Genomic DNA, 17,217 nt, shown 5'->3' with positions numbered 1-17,217 from the left:
CGTGCATGAGGCACCAAATGTTCTAAAGTGGGAAACAATTGCAGCCCAGACAGTGAGTTAAGCAGCAAGATGGCTCAACAAATTAAAAGCTTACTTTTCACATCTGGTGTACTCTGCATAATGGTCTACATCAGCACTGCCATAACCTAGTGTTTAGCAATTCTATAGTTCTTCAATCGCTGGTTAGATTTTCCAGTATTATATAGGGGAAAGTCAACCCTATGTTATTGAAACTGTTTTCATGAAGCTTGGGTGTCTTTCTTTTTTACTATATTATGGTATCATGTGCACTGTTTTGTACACGATCACGTCACTGCAAACAAAAAACATATGTAGAAAACATTGTCATTTACAATGCCAATAGCTCTAACTTTCACAAATGCGAGACTGACTGAATAACAATTGCTTCTTTGATGATGCAAACCATTCTTGGCAAAAAGAAATAGCAAAACTAATAGGCAGGGCCTATTGGCTTTGCCAATGCTTGTTGCTAACCTGGTCCCAAAAGTTATTAATTGATTTTAGTTAGTCAATCTTAGCAGCTGAGGCCAAATTTCAAGGCTAAGAAACTAAGGGCAGATCCAGCCCAAGCCTTACGTACAATGGCCATTTATTTAAAGTATAACTTTGTCCTCAGAGTCAATCAGTACACCTTCGGCAGTGGCGTAACAAAACTTTAGAGGGCCGCCGTTCAGCATACATGGAGGGCCCCCATCCCTCCTCCATCCCCTGCCCTTTGCCCCAATCAGGAGCTTTCAGGCCAGGGGCTTGCTGCGCGTGCACAGTGCTGGCTGTGCTGAGGCTACCCCAGCGCCACGGGGGCCACAGGGGCTAGTGTTGCACCACTGACCTTATGCTACACCACTGACCTTATGCAATAAAGCCGAAGTGTGACAGTTTTTCTTCCGCATCACAATCGTGTGCACTTCTGCATTCTAGACCAGTTGTCATTTATTCAAAGCTCCTTCTACATATGTGGTAAACATACTTTTGCCATAGCTCCATCTGGCTTGGACCAGGCAGGGCATATGTCATTAACACGTGCAATTGTAAATCTAAAAGAGAGAATCCATTAAGAAGAAACGAGATTGGTTACATGGAAGTCTAGAAAATACAGGTGGTTTTCTGCTTCGTTGGCTATTGGAGGTTTGTGTGTTAAGAGGAAGGCCACTTGGTGGATTCCCATTGGGGAAAATCTGCGTTAGTCTTTTGATGCTTCACATTTTTAGAAATTAGCAGACATCTGCTGCAGGGTCAATGAGAGCCAGGAAGTGGAAATCGTTGACCTCCAACTCAGCTACTTACTGTATCTCAAAACTTCCTGGCCACTTAATACTGGGGCTGGATGTGATCTGTCTGTACGCAGAATAAGGCAACAGCATGATGCAGTTGTGGGATCAATGACTGCATATACAGGTAAAAAACACCAGTTCAAAGACTAGACACAGTGCTTAATTTGTAAACAATTAAGTGCCAGGCCTTTATTGAGGAAGGCTTCTGCAGCCTGCACCACCCATACTCTGCCAGTGCTGCCAATGGCAGTACCAACATAACACCTTACCATCACACTCCTACCAGTTTGACAATTCAGACTAGTTCAGGCCACACAAATCTATAATAATGACATGAGAGGCTGGTATTATTCATTTTCAATGTATATTGACTTAATAAACACAGTTGTTGTGCTCATCTCGAAATTAAAAAGACAGCGCCACCATGTGATGGGCTGCCACTAGAGTTGGAGCTGATAATTGAGTGCAGGTGCCGAGCACCGGAAACCACTGGCACAAATTAAGCACTGACTAGACAGCCCTGGAACACATCATTTAGTGCCTTTTGCTAAGGAACGGTAAGGTGGAAAAATTACACTTCCTATGAATTAATTCTCATTCTCATGATTACTGTGTCCAAAGTTGTTTCAGCCCATTTTCTAACCTAGGGCGGAGCAGGCATAGTGGGACTATGCGGAGATCCACGAGTTGGGAACAAACTCCCCTCCACTACACCATGCACCTCCACCCCTTAAAAAAAATTAATTATATATTAATAAAAACAACAAAATAAACACTTACCTGTACTGCGGCATCCCCGGGCTTCCATCCTCCTCTTCCTCGCCGTCTCTTCCTCACAGTGGTGCGTATTTCTAGCAAGAAATGAGCATGCGTGGGCGCACGCGCATGTAAAGTTTTCGCAAGATGATTAACCTAAGTAGGAGAGAGACAGCGAGGAAGGGGAGGGGGGCAGCCCGGAGACGCCGGAGTACAGGTAAGTGTTTATTTTTTGTTTTTATTAATGTATAATTAATTTTTAATAGGGGGTGGAGGCGGGGGCTGGCCAACTCCGCTTGACTGTGGAGTCAGAGGTTTGCCCTATACACTGCTTTCTCAGTGGAACGCAAAGTAGGCAAATCTCCGCACACTCCGCGGGCGGAGTGGAGTACTCCGCCTGCCCATACCATTTTCAAAGGACAACTTGATTTTACCAAGATTTGTGGCTTTTTCTTTTCTCAGCTCTGCACTAACTTTGCCTATAGAAATACTGAGAGAAGATTGTCCCTTGACATGTACCTAATATACCAGTAGTTCGACGGCAAAGAGGCTATGAACCTTGCACTGCTTGCAGACCACCTCTTTAACATTAATAAGGCACCTGAATGCACAGTTGATGGGCTTCGATGAATAGCAGCCCTCTGTCACTGCTTTTGCAACATATTGGCACTGCAGCACCATGTCCTTTGGTAGGATGGCTTCACAGTGGACTATTGTAAAAGAGACATCGAGGCCCACATTTATAAAAATGCAATGAAGCACAGAAACTAAAGTTCCGGCCTTGCACTTTGTGAAAGGAAGAGATCATAATTGAGCCATATCTAATAAGATATGTTGCTGTTTTCCTCTCTCCCTGTGCAAGCGTACTTTAGGCTGCCATGCTCCAGCGCACTCCTATATGCCATAATGAAAAAGTATGTCTGCTCTGTAATGACAAGTTTTTATTCTGCAATGGGATCCTTTTTCGTACAAAATCTACCTTTAATACTTTGTCTGCTCTGTATGTGTACAGTACGTTACGTCTGGGTAGGCTTTAGTACTGGTGGCGCTCTGTGAGACAATGTTTGTTGGCGCCCCCCAATGACCCCGCTGCCACAGGTTCCCTCACTACCACCATTTAACAGTGCCCTTCAAGTATCCATAACCAGTCTCTTAGATTCATTAGTTTTATAGCGCCACTCATACCAGTGTGAGGTGTAGGAGCACTTTACATCAAACACCCATTTAACAGAGACAAGAGAGGAGTTGGCCTAACGGCTAGGGTGCTCGACCTCGGACCTGGGGATCTGGGTTCGAGTATCGGAAATGATGCCAAAAACCTCCTGTGATTCTGGGCAAATCACTTAGGGCCAGATGTAGGTAATTCGTATTTACCGATTCATAAATACCGAATTTTACCGATTCGGTATTTATGAATCGGTAAATATGAAGGTGTGAGATGTAGGAAAATTCAGTAATTGAATTACCGAATCTGTATAAAATCGGCAAATACTGATTCGGTAATGCCCATTGATTCCTATGGGCATTGAAGCCCATAGGAATCAATGGGCATTACCGAATCGGTATTTACCGATTCGGTAAATATAGATTCCAGCAAGGGTGCAGGGGGTGTCACTTTGACACCCTCTAGCACCCCAAAGACGGGCATGTGAGCCACGTGGCACACAGACATGCCCTAAGGGCATGTCTGTCTGTCACATGGCTAGGTGTGCATGCACACATGTGCATGCACACCTGGATTCGGTATTTTACCACCCAATTGGATTGGGTGGTAAAATACCGAATCTGTAAGGCCTGTGGCACTCTCAGGAGTGCCACCTACATTTGGATATACCGAATCGGTAAAAATACCGATTCGGTATTTTACAGAATCGGTAAATTTACTGATTCGGTAAATTTACCGATTCTGTAAAATATATGCCCCTACATCTGAAAACCCAAATACCGGTCGGTAACACCGGTATTTTGGCTCCTACATCTGGCCCCTAATCTCCCCGTGCCTAAAAAAAAATGAATGCGTGTCCTCATGTAACTTAACGGGTGCAATGTAAAGCGCTCTGATACCTGATTCAGTTCGGGTCTAGTTCGCGCTATATAAAACTCTGCAAAAAAAAAAATCACATGTGTAAATCAGTGTATAGGAAATGTTACATAAGAGAGAGGATTACAAGATGTAGGAGACACATTTCATCCATACTGGCAGGCAGTATTGTTTAAGAGTCCTTGGTCTGTAAAAGCAGAAATTCAGAATTAAAAACACAACACTAATTGTTAGGGATTCACTTTAATAAATTATAAGGGTTCATTTCTACCCACATGAACCCTTTTTGCAAGATTAGGTTAAGGAAAGACCGGGCAAAAAAATTGTAGGTCTAATATACACCTTGCAGTTTGCATGCAACTCTTTGATGACAGTTAATAGCTCATTGTTCTATATTAGGATTTTAACTTATAAACTGCAAGTGACAAAAAGATATCTCTGACAAAAGCAGTAACCCATTGACCAATTAACATTATATGCAATTGTGATCTGCATGACAAACATTCTTAGCAGCAGGCATATTAACCCTCTGAGCTACCTTAGGAAGAGTCAAACTTCCACTAGACAAAACCCAGTCTCTCTTCTTGAGGAAGAACATTAATCACTGGAGTTATCTTGACATGTTTATTGATGTCTGAAAATTGCCCTAGCAAAGTGGTTTACAAGCCATAATATATTTGCAAACAGGGCGCCCCAACCCAAGTCAAGTCAAGTCAAGATACGCTTTATTCGATTTAAAATATCAAATCATAAAAGCACAATACATATCAAATACAGCATGTGCACAAACATAAGAATACACTTAAGAATTCAGCTTCAGTAACAGCGATTTAAAAATTACAGACAAATCTTAAAAGTAGCATATGTTAAAAAGTGCAATCAAAACCATAGACTCACATCACTACACAGACCTGGCATAAGTAAAAGTCGTTATCATTTAAACAGGGTCGGGCCTTGCATCGCTTTCCTTGTTCTGACTACCCCTTTCAGATATTTCACAATGTGGTCAGTAACAATTTCATCATCCAGGAATTGCAACTTAATAAAGGCAGGTCGACAAAGTCTCAGGCCTTGAGATTTCAGATAGGGCAATATCCACCTATTCCTAAGTAAAATCTAAAACTTGCAAAAAATTATAATGTGGATTGTTGACTGTACTGATATATCATCGCAAGGACAAGGACAGAGCGAACATGACCAATCATTTAACTGGGGAATAGAGACCAGATTATGGAAGCTGCCTAAACGCAAACGCGTCAATAAAAACTTGTAATAGTTACCAAGCGTGAATAGTAAGTAGGGTAGTATCCCTGTCTGAGTCAAGAGCAGTTGGTTAGTTCGACCGATGTTTTCTTGATATTGGAGGATAACCTAATCAACTCCAAGTGGTTTATGGTTAGTACATTTTTTTTTTTTTTTTGGGAGTTTTATATAGCGCGAACTAGAACCGAACCGAATCAGTTATCAGAGCGCTTTACATAGCACCAGTTACGTTACATGAGGACACACTTCCATTTTTTTAGGCACGGGGAGATTAAGTGATTTGCCCAGAATCACAGGGGGTTATTGGCGTCGTTACCGAGACTCGAACCCAGATCCCCAGGTCCGAGGTCGAGCGCCTTAGCCGTTAGGCCAACCCCTCTCCCCTTACATTTAGATCGCTCCTCGTAATGAGAGACAGGCTATCAGGGTTATCAAAAAACGCAGGCTGATCTAAATTGTACATACAATTTTTAATGTATTCAAGCAAGGGGATGCATTTTACCTGTTGCAGGTTCAAGCAATCACTGATTATGTCCCGATTGAAACCAGTGGTCGTACCTGTCCATACCTTGTGCCACAACAAAATTGGCTGGATTTTAATGAGGTCGGCCAGGTACGACAGCCTCAGTTCAGCATGACAAATGTACGTAGCCGTACTATTTGGGACAGCTAGGAGATTCCTCAGAAACCCGTTCTCAACTTGCTATAGAGGCTTCACGTTTACATGGTCCCAGAAATCGGATCCGTACAAAGCAACTGGGACACATTTAGCTTTGTATATTACCAACAGGTTGTTTATAGGGCGCTTTCCCAATTTCCTGGCAAAATTAATCAAGGCACCAATAGCTTTAGCGAAGAGCAATTTTCTACAATGACAGCTTTTGCCCAAGAAAGACAATTCCCAGGTATGAGAAGTGATCAGGGAATTTAAGTTTTTCATTACTTATAAAGATATCACGACACTTAACACTGCGCTTGCTACATTTCATAATAAAGGTTTTAGAAAGGTTAACGTTGAGGTCAAGTCTTAACATATAAGAAGCAAAGCTAGTCACGATTCTTTGTAGGCCAATCGGGGTGCGGGCTAACAGGACCACATCATTGACATATAACAGCGTACCATCTTCATATATTCTTTATTTCGGTACCATAAAAGACACATAAACAACCACGTACATGTATACAGATACATCAACAACAACAAAAAAAGAAAGAATAAAAGAGAGCATGTCAAATCCAATAGGATGCAATTCTGGTAAAGAGGCGAAGACACTTATGGCGGCGTTTGTCGTTACATTAAAAACCTTAATAAATAATTTAAAAAAGATTATGAGGCATATAAAATTTAAAATATTAACATTTAAAAATATATATATATAATTCTGGATGAGATAAATCATGAGTTTCAAATCCAAGAACGATCCTATCAAAATTTCAGTCCAAATTTAGCTCTTATAACAGCGTACCAATTGGCCTTATACCCACCCTAGGTAAATCTGAGCATATCCTAGATAGACTGTCGCCAAGACTGTTTATGTAGAGGGTGAAGGGAAGGGGCCCTTTCTGACAGAGAAGCTATCGCTAAGCTCACCAGTTCTACCACAACGGACCCTGGCCCGAGCATCTAGGAAGAAATGTTTTAAAAAATTGATTCATTGAATTTCCACCCCCATGTCCTCTAATATACACCAAAGTTGCTGGTGGTTGAGGCAATTGAACGATGAGCTCAGGTCAGCAAAGCACATGAAACAACTCCCTTTTTTTGCCTGGGTATATTTTCCCATTATGAGACTCAGGTTCAAGCTCTGTTCCACGATGCTTAAACCTTGGCAAAATCCATACTGGACATCTGATATAATACCTGCATCCTCCGCCCATGACTGCAGTCTATTTAAAACAACACGCCCAGCCACTTTCACTAGAGAATCCAACAATGAAATAGGTCTATAACAGGCCGGGTCGTTGCGGTCACCTTTCTTAAAAATAAGGACAAGAGTGGACTCTGTCCAAGTCGTTGTAAAGCCTTGCATGCAGCATCCCCTTAGGACCCACGTTAAAAATGGGCCCCAGAGTAAGGGACAGGATTTATAAAGGTCCACTGGTATACTGTCTGGCCTTGGTGCTTTTCCTCCTACACTTGCATTAATAGCCAAGATCACCTGATACACATTAAAATCAATGCAAATTGGGAGGTAACCTGGTCAGGACCCTCACAAATATTAAAGTGTTTGTTACAATATACGATATAAGCTAGACAAATGAGACACCCAATGGTACTCCCCTATCGAATTTTCAAAACTTGGTGAATTTTTAGGGGCCAGGAATGGGGCATTCACCGCCTTCCAGAAGCCTTTCATATCCTTTAAAGCAGATGCTTTCTTAAGGGCCTGCCACAATTCCGACCTGATGGCTTCTTTGCGTTTTTGATAGACAACTTCTACGCCACCCTAGCCCTTGCCTCCTGATCCCCCCTCGGTTCATGCAGTAGGCATTTCAGAGCTGCGTGTGACTTGCTACACTGAGATACAAACCAACCTAACTTACCATTAGCACAACTGTTATATTGTCAGGTTCTTTTGAATGGCCAGCGAAATTTTATGGTAGGAGTTACAAATATTTATATCCATGGCCATCTCGTCAAGTCAGGTCAAAAAGTTTGTTTTAAACTTTGTTAAAAATAACATTGTTATTTTGCAAAGTATCCACTCTTGCCCATCTCATCGTATAACCATTGGAACTATTAATAGCAATGTCTTGTAATGGCTCGGTGGGTATAGATCCAGTAGATAACACTTTAGACGAAAGGTCTATGGTGAGACTAATAGGAAAGCGACTTTAAAAGCTACCATATGTGTTTTAAACTTGTGTATTCTATCAGCGTATCTATTAGATATTAAAAATAAATCAATATTTGAAGACAACCCACAACCATTAAAAGTACTACAAAACAATGTGAGCAGAGGTCGTTTACAAAACCCAGATCCATAGAATATTTAATCGAGTTTAGCATTTACACAGCTGGGGAATGCGAAAAAAATGGGAGTTGTCTGTATTGTCATCTGAGGATAATCCACAAGGGCCCACATTAAAGTCTCCTTCCCAAATTATGCAGAGGTCCTTATTTGTATTCCTGTAGGTAATACCCAGGTTCTCCTGCAGCTGCCTTATGACTTCCCTCATACACAAGGCAGGAATGTTGTTATAAAAATTTTAAAGGACGATACAAAGAGATTTATCAATGTGAATTTTTAGTACCTGATAGTAGGTATTAGATACCACCAGGGCCACCCTACGTACATTCAGCCTGTGAGATATAAAAGTGCCTAGATCGCCCTTGTTCCTCCCATGACTGGAGGGCATAGACGGAGTACAACATTTTTTAAACCTATTGATGTGTAAGGTTTCAACTGCCCAGGTTTCCTGCAGGCATTGGATATCAAAATCATGAATACATTTAAACTAGTCGAGGTTGGACAATTTAGTAATTAAACCTGCCACATTCCATGAAAGCATGTGCAGTAGGCTAGACCTGGGATCACCCTTAGTTACACACTTGGGGGCCGATTATGATGGCGGACGGACCTGAGTCCGTCCGCCACCATAGAGAAGGAGGGACCGTCCGCAGGGGCAGCGGCGGTCCCTCTGTGCAAATTAGGATGTGACCGCCACCCTGGCGGTCACATCCTGTATTTTTATCATTGCGGCGGGTGCTGCTTGAAGCAGCACCCGCCGCAATGATAAAAAAGTAAGTTGTGCATTTGCATGCACAAAGCGGCAGGCACCTTGCGGTGCCTGCCGCTTTGTGCAGGCAAATGCAGGGGGGTACCATAGGTACCCCCCATGTGCACCCCCCACCCCCCCTTCACCCCTGGAGGCCCGCAACGGGCCCCCAAACACAAATCCGTATGCCTTTACACGGCGGAAATGCCGCCGTGTAAAGGCATCTTTCCGCAGTCATCCTAATATGGCTGGCGGTGTCTGATAGACACCGCCAGCCATGTTAATGCTTTTCCGCCGCGGGCGGATTCTGCCCGCGGCGGAAAAGCGGCGGACAGATAGTAAGACCCACCAGCCATCCTAATATGGCGGTGGGTCTTGCAAGGCTCCCCGGCGGATTTCCCGCATCCTCCGGGCCGGCGGTGGCTTCCGCCGGCCAGTGAGAACATTAGGATGGGAAGCGTTATTAGTTGTGGGGTATACAGGGTGAGTGTCGACAATAGTTGGTAAAAGTCCCTGCTTGTTAATGTCGGGCGAAAAGTGATCCTCAGCCATTGTCAGGATGGGCATCGCCGGATGACCCCATACATTGAGGAGTAGAATTCTCCCCTGAGGCTTCAGTGTGGCTTTTGACATTTTGATTAGGCTCCTTTAGGTCCATGTATACCAATTTTAAACTGAGCAAATTAGTTTTTATTGTCCTACTTTAACTAAGGGACTAGCTTTGGGGGTGAGTCAATCTATATCTCCTAGAGATGGGAGTATATCAAATCTATTATGTAGAGGTAGACTGAATTGATGGCACCAATCGCACCGCCCTGAGCCGGAAGCAAAGTAAGACAATTGAGTAGAAATGAACACATTTCTCTTCGTTACACCTGTGTTGAGGAGGCATAAGATTTTCGTGAAAATCCCTGTCTACAAATGTTTGTAGATAGGGATTTGCAGCAAAGCCCATGGGTTGTTACATGGGAATACCCATGTGCCAATCATGAAATGCCACTAGACGCAAATGTGCACAAAGCAGTGCAAAGTGCAACTTTGTTTTACTTTGAGAAACGTTCCAACTCAAATTCTGAATTCTGTTGGATAGTAAATCTCAGCATAACACTTTGCATCAGGTTCGCTTCAAAGCCTTAGTAAATCTGAAAACAATGCAACAGTCCATGAGACTTTGCTCCTTCGCATACCGAATGCTTGCATACCTGAAATATATAGCTTCTGCTTTGCGCCAGGTCACCTAGTCAATTAGGAGTTTCTAACCTTCATTGCAAAATGCAAGAAGGAGGTTGCATTTCTACATTGTGAATTGTTTCCTTTCCTTTGCAACAGCAGCCTCAATGCTAAAGAGTGCTATTGTGAACGCAAGATTACTTCATACATATGGCCCCAGGTACCTTGCAGCTTTCTGTCACAGCATGGTGGACGTCATGTGGCGTAAATGGGGTCAGTGGCTGGCAGACACAACTTCAAAATGTCAGTTTGTGAGTTGTATGAAGCTTCCTGCGTGCTTCCAGGTAAAACACATAAGCCGGAAAATGTTGTTAATTCAGGCAGATTTTGTTCTACTCCGTTTCATTATGTCAATATTTCTAGAAACCTACATTATCCTTCCTGATGGTATCAATCTGCAGCATTTGCCACATCTGTAGATCAAAATCATAGTTCATGTTTGCCAGCATGGCTGTCAATACTTCGTAGAACTGTAAAAGAGCCTCCTTTTCCCCATCTATGTTTTCTTAGAAACGTGTGACAAGATGTGTGGCTCTTATACACCATTAAGAGCCATACATCTCGGCCTTAAACCACCCCCAACTACTAGAACTCTCCGTAACAGCATAGCTTAGTGAAGAGCCATTTTAACTAAGAATACAATTATTACAATGCTTGTATGTTTCGATTACTATCTTGCAGAGAGTGTTACAGGATTCTGATGAAGCGGTTCTGTGTCTCAAGAAAGGTATGGAGTATGGCTGATCTCTTGCTTTTATACTGCAGAATTTTGGGAAGATGCGTGACAAATTGTGCATGGTTTTAGCAGTTTTGGCAGAAGCCTCAATTAAATCTGTATGGTACTAAAGAAGAGACACATTAGAGTTGCCACCTTTCACAAACAAACATACTGTCTATGTTGCAGCTCTGGAACGGTGAGAAAATGGAACTAGAACAAAAAACTTGAAAAGTCCTTTGCAGTTTTTTAACACGCAAATTTCTGCTTCTTCATGCTTTAAAAGCAAGACAGGAAAAGTCCGGACAATTTTTTTTAGCTTTTTGAGGTGTTCCCAGCTTGCATTATTTGCTTTTAGTTTATATTCCAAAAGAGTCAAAATTCAGAATTTTAGGACTATGTACACTTTACCACTGCTAACTAGTACTAAAGTGCTTGTGCTCTCTCCTTTAAACATAGTAAAATTGGCCTACACCTAATTGTCACATTCAATTTACTTATAAGTCCCTGGCAAATTAGTGCTACATGTAACCAGGCCTGTAATTTAAATGCCACTAGTGTATCTGCAGCACTTATTGAGCCTCCGACTAAAGAAGCCCTTTTAACCATATCTCAGGCCTGCCATTGCTGCTTGTGTGTGCAGTTCTAAACCGGCATTTTGACCTGGCAAGATAAACCTCTTACCATGCCCAGACTTCCATTTTTAATGCAAATAATTCACCCCTGGGTGAGGCTATACACAGTGCAGTGGTTTTAAAACCGAACATTTACTTATAAGTTTTGCATGTCCTGGTAGTGAAAAGTCCTACATTTGATTTTCAATACTGTGAAGCCTACCTCTCCCATAGGATAACATTGGGTTCCCTTATTACATTCAATAAGTGGTAACGTTCAATTGGGAACAGATGCAAATGTTGAGTCTGAGGTCTAAAGAATTGTCATTTAAAACCCTCTTTAACCCTTTAACCGTGGCAGAATTTCCGCCGCGGTACGGGTGATTTATGGCGTGGGCGTGGTTCGACGGCCCCTGGCCGTCCTCCGCACACGCCCACCGTGACGTTGGACGGCCGGCGGCCGGCCAACGCACGCAAGGGGTTAATGGTAAAGTTTGATTTTAAGTCAAAATTATGAAAATTCCACTTTTAGAGAGTTGGTATTTTCTTGTCGTAACCATTTGTTGCCTGCAGTCTATTTCCTGGGTCACATGACAAGGTGTAGCTGGCAGTTGGCATTTGTGTATTACACCCAGACACTGAGGCAAAGGGGGAATAGGTGTTCAAAGTATAGGCCATCTCTGACTTGATGGCGCATGAGACGGAGATGTCACCTACCACACTTGCACATCACAAAGACTCTGCTTAAGCACACCCACAAAGGGTTTGGCACCATAATAATAATAACTTTATTGCGGGATTTAAAAAAAAAAGTTGCAAGTACAGAATTTAAAAGATATCAAAAAGTTTCATTTAAAATACATTAAAAGTTCATTTAAAAGAGGGGATAAGTAATGTTCGATATGGGTGAGAATGACAGGTGAAGTCTGCCAAGACATTATGCCAACGAGTGACCACAGACTGTGGGCCCCTCACAAAGTTTTTTTGCTTCGTGATCCATAAATCTTACAAGGGCGCAGGTTAGTTTAGTGTTCCTAGGATCGAAGCAAGCTAGGACTGCTGCCCTACATGTTCTAATCATTTTTGTATTCTAGAGGTGCTTGAAGAGGGCCCGTCTTTCAGTCAACAGCTTTGGGCAAAGACAAATGATGTGTATGATGTCTTCTTTGTGCTCCCAGCAAAGTCGGCATGAGTCTCGTCCTTGCTCTCTTTTCCATTTTGGCAAATGAACCAACAAGTTAAAAAATCCCAGTCTCAATTTTAAAAAACTTAATTTCGTTCGTGCAGTGAAGGATACGGTTAGATACTGCTGTGGGATCAACAGGGAATAGGATTGCGGGGTCAGCCACCCGTGACTTCTTTTAGCTAGGCGTGCCTTGTCTTTGACTATTGAAAGTTGTTTGGTGCTTATTTTCGCCAGCCTTTTAAATTCCTTATGACTTGCGTGCATGCTCCAAAGGCCCTTTAGGCATAGGGTTGTGAGCCCTTTTAACCAGTAATCATGGCCTGCTCGCCATGTGTTCGATTGGAGGGTGGCCCACAAGTGATGTCCTAGGCTGCCTTCCTTTGACCACCTAAGTTTGTGACAACACACAAGAAAAGTCATAGCCCTGGCAAGTGGTTCATGGCAAATTCCCAGTTCCAACCTGATTTGTGCCGGTGATGTTTGGGTTGGTAGCTTGAATACTGATCTATATATTTTTGTGATGATTTTGTCCAATTGGCCGCTGTCCAGACCTTTTAGGACTTCGCAACCATAGGTTAGAGTAGGGATGATTTTTGCCTGTGCAACCTGTATTGTTGGTGCGAAGGTTGGGCCTTGTAGTTTCTTCTGATTTGAACCAATTGCAAAAGCAAGTGCAGCACCCTTCCTTTTTTGTTCTTCTAAATGGGATTTATATTTATCGTTGTTATTGAAAATAACTCCCAAATACTTATGGCTGTGTCATTCCACAATGCTTTCCATGTTCAAATACCAAGACAGTTTTTTAGCTTTGCCTGGACGGACTGTCAAAATTTTCGTCTTCTTATTGTTGATTTGGAGCTCGTTTTTAATTGCGTATTCAGAGGTCGCATCCAGGAGCCTTTGCATTCCAATCTTTGTTTTGCTGAGGAGGACCACGTCATCAGCATATAGAAGATTTGACAGCAACAGGTCACCAAGATTTTGTGTCCCCAGACAAGTTGGGGCCAGGGCAGGGAGGCACAAAATCCCCAAAATCTCTAGTGGTGGAACCCTCCACAACCATCTCCTACTTCAAAGCTTGCACCAAGTAAAAATATTGGACTCTCAGACCCACATATTCAGTACACTTCTTGACCTTTGGAAGACTCAGAAGGACTGTTGTGCTGCCCTGCAATAAGGACTGCTACTCTTTTTCCCTGCCTGAGTGAAAATGGGCCTGCAGCGTGATCCCAGGACCATCAGAGTGACTCCAAGGGCTAGCCTCCTGATCAGAGCCTCAAGGACAGAAAAGGCTCAGTCGATCTTGAACCCAGCGCCTGGACTTAGTTCGCTGTGAGTCTTGCCCCTTAAGTGGTGCCACCCCAGTCCTGCACCCTTGGAAGTGGGCCTGAAGGTGCTCCTCTATCCCAGCTGTGGTCCTACGGCCAAAACCGCCGCAACACAATGCATCTCCTCACAGATCCACTTTGGAGCCGCCGTAGCGTGACGCATTAAACATGCTAGACCACGCATTGCCGCCAGCAGCCTCCCACGTTGCAAGCCTCTCGTCAACAGCATCCTTGATGATGACACAGGACTCAGAATCCAAGCCCCGCAGCATCTTCGGAACAGCTGTTGCTCAACGCTTCTTCAAAGCAGGACTCGCATCCCAAGTCACTCATCGATGGCATCCTTGATGATGATGTAGGACTCTGCATCGCAGCCCTACAGCTTCCTTGGTACTGTCACTGCACAATGTATCCTCAACGCGGGATCTCACAATACTCCACAAACCAGGATTAACCACTACCATGCTTGTGACGGAACCACTCCGTCACGAGCCACGGGTGGCGTGTGCTCATGACGGAGTGGTTCCGTCATGCCGCGGCCGCTCCGCCCACGCGGCACTGATTCCCTGCCTGTGCGGGTGAATTTGTGAGTGGGCAGAGTCGTGACGGAGCCACTTCATCATAAGCACAGCCCGCCCGTGGCTCTTGACGGAGTGGTTCAGTCACAAGCATGGCTGCACCGCGTGACCCCCCCCCCAGCGCCGTGGCCAAGGGGTTAAAGGTACTTTGTTAACCAGGACTAACTGGGTCCCTGCATCTGGCCCATGCTCCATCACAGTCAGCCTGAACTTGTGACTTTTCCTGGTCCGACATGACCAGATAACTAAAGTTGTCACTTTGTGCTTCTCTGCACTATTTTTACTTAAGTATTTTAAATTGTATATCTCCATTTCTACTGATTGGATTTTTGACATTTTGGTCTCAAATAATTTATTATACTTAATTCCATTTTTTTAAATGAGTGTGGGATTTTTCGTGTGTTGTGTTTTCACTTTATTACTGTTTGAAGTGCTTCATAAACACTCTTTTACACATTGCCTCTAAGTTAAGCCTCACTGCTTGTGTGCCAAGATATCAGAGGTTTCAGCAGAGGTTAATTTGGGGTTGCTTGTGACTTCACCCAGACAGAAAACATGGTTGCTGCTTGAATAGGTTTTCACCCCTCTCAACCAGTAACCCAGTTTCCAACATCAGGATGCCTGTTTCTGAAAATAAAATATATATATGCCCAGTTGGTTAATTAGGAAATCTAACGGGTGCTTGGGAGCCAATATTTGGCTTTAACTGATGAAGTTATTTGAGGCTTGATGGTTGCAAAGGCTTATTTTTTATCAACTGAACCCTTAATTGCAACTTGTAATGAAAACCTTATTTTTTAAAATGTCTTATTGAGCAAAGCAGAGGATAAACAAAAGAAGAAAAAAACATATCCTTTGCAAGGGTTTTGAGCAGCTCAGGGTAACATTGAGTAAAATCATTATATATTTGACCATAATTATTCTGTACATAGCAGCTTATACATCACTTAAAAAAAAGCCAAAAAAATCCTATTCCCTAATATCATTTTGCTATCACAATATCACAATATGATAATAAATGGCCCTAATTCTACATATCCGGCCAAACTTGTTGTTATTCATCAGGGGGCAGATTTACAAGCCCCTTGCGCCTCTTTTGCGCCGCCGTTGCGTCACTTTTGTGATGCAGCGGCGGTGCAAAAGATGCACCATGGTGCGGGGTATTAACAACGTGACGCCTCTGGGAGATGCGTCACGTTGTAAAGCCCTGCGCCATAAGGAGGCGTTCCTGTGCAGGGGGGGTGTTCCTGCGCAGGAACGCCTCCTAAAAGTGGCTGAGTGAAATCTACAAGATTTCACTCAGTCACTTTTAGGCCAAAGCTGCGTCACAACCCTGCGCCTGTTTGAAGCAGGCGTACGGATTGACGCAGCATTTGAAGGATAGGGCACCTTAGAGCCTTGCTGGAGCTGCGTCGCACTTGCGACGCAACTCCAGCAATGCGCAACTGTGCCGTTTTTGCCTCATGGTGCGCCGCATCAGCTATCCAGGCTGAATGAAGGCTGATAGCCAGAAACCGGTCCTTGGATGCTTGATTCCGGTCTGGGAAAAGACATGGCTTGGTAGTTCGGACTGGACTGTTCCCATGAGGCACAGGGTCAGAGCTGATTTGCATATAGCCAGTGTCTAACCCAGGGTGGTGTGGAGTGCAAAAACAACGATGGATTTAGGCCCAGATCCTTGTACTGGGGTGAATGTATGACATTGTTCTACATTCTGTCCATCAACTGTGTTTTTTGCATTGTAAATGCGGCGCATCCATTGTGGCGGAGGCATGACGCACAATAAGTGCCGCATCCCTGCTGATATGCAGGGATGCGCCACTTATTGTAAATATGCCCCAAAGTGCCTTGTGCAAAAAGCGCTAAGTGCAAAATACTACCATATTATACCAACACACTATTCCTCAAGACCAACCTAACTGGCCTCTAATATCTAATATCAATATACATAAAGTGTCTTGTGCTGAAGTGCTTAGATACAAAATAAGCCCCATTGCGATGAGGAAGTAGAAGGCATAAATTCATCATATATTTGACAATAATTATTCTGCATTTAGCAACTTACCCATCACTTAAAAATTGCCTAAAAAAAAAATCCTATTCCCTAATACCATTTTGCTATCACAATATCACAATATGATAATAGATGACCCTAATTCTACATATCCGGCCAAAATTGTTGTTATTCATAAAGTGCCTTGTACAAAAAGTGCTAAGTGCAAAGTACTACCATATTATACCAACACACTATTCCCCCAGACCAACTTAGCTGGCCTCTACTATCAGTATACATAAAGTGTCTTGTGCTAAAGTGCTTGGATGCAAAATAAGCCCCATTGCTATCAGGAAATAGAAGGCATACAGTGAAAACTTACAGACACATCTTCAAATTGACATATTATTACTATAGAAATATTATGTAGAGGCTAAAAGTTCTCTGTTATGAAACTTTCTCGTGGATCCTATTCTTTTGGCATAAGCCTCTTCAAAAGTT

This window comes from Lissotriton helveticus, chromosome 5_1 (assembly GCF_964261635.1).
Source record: "Lissotriton helveticus chromosome 5_1, aLisHel1.1, whole genome shotgun sequence".
NCBI lineage: Eukaryota > Metazoa > Chordata > Amphibia > Caudata > Salamandridae > Lissotriton > Lissotriton helveticus.
The sequence above is the reverse complement of the archived record's forward strand: the minus strand, read 5'-3'. Positions refer to the sequence as shown.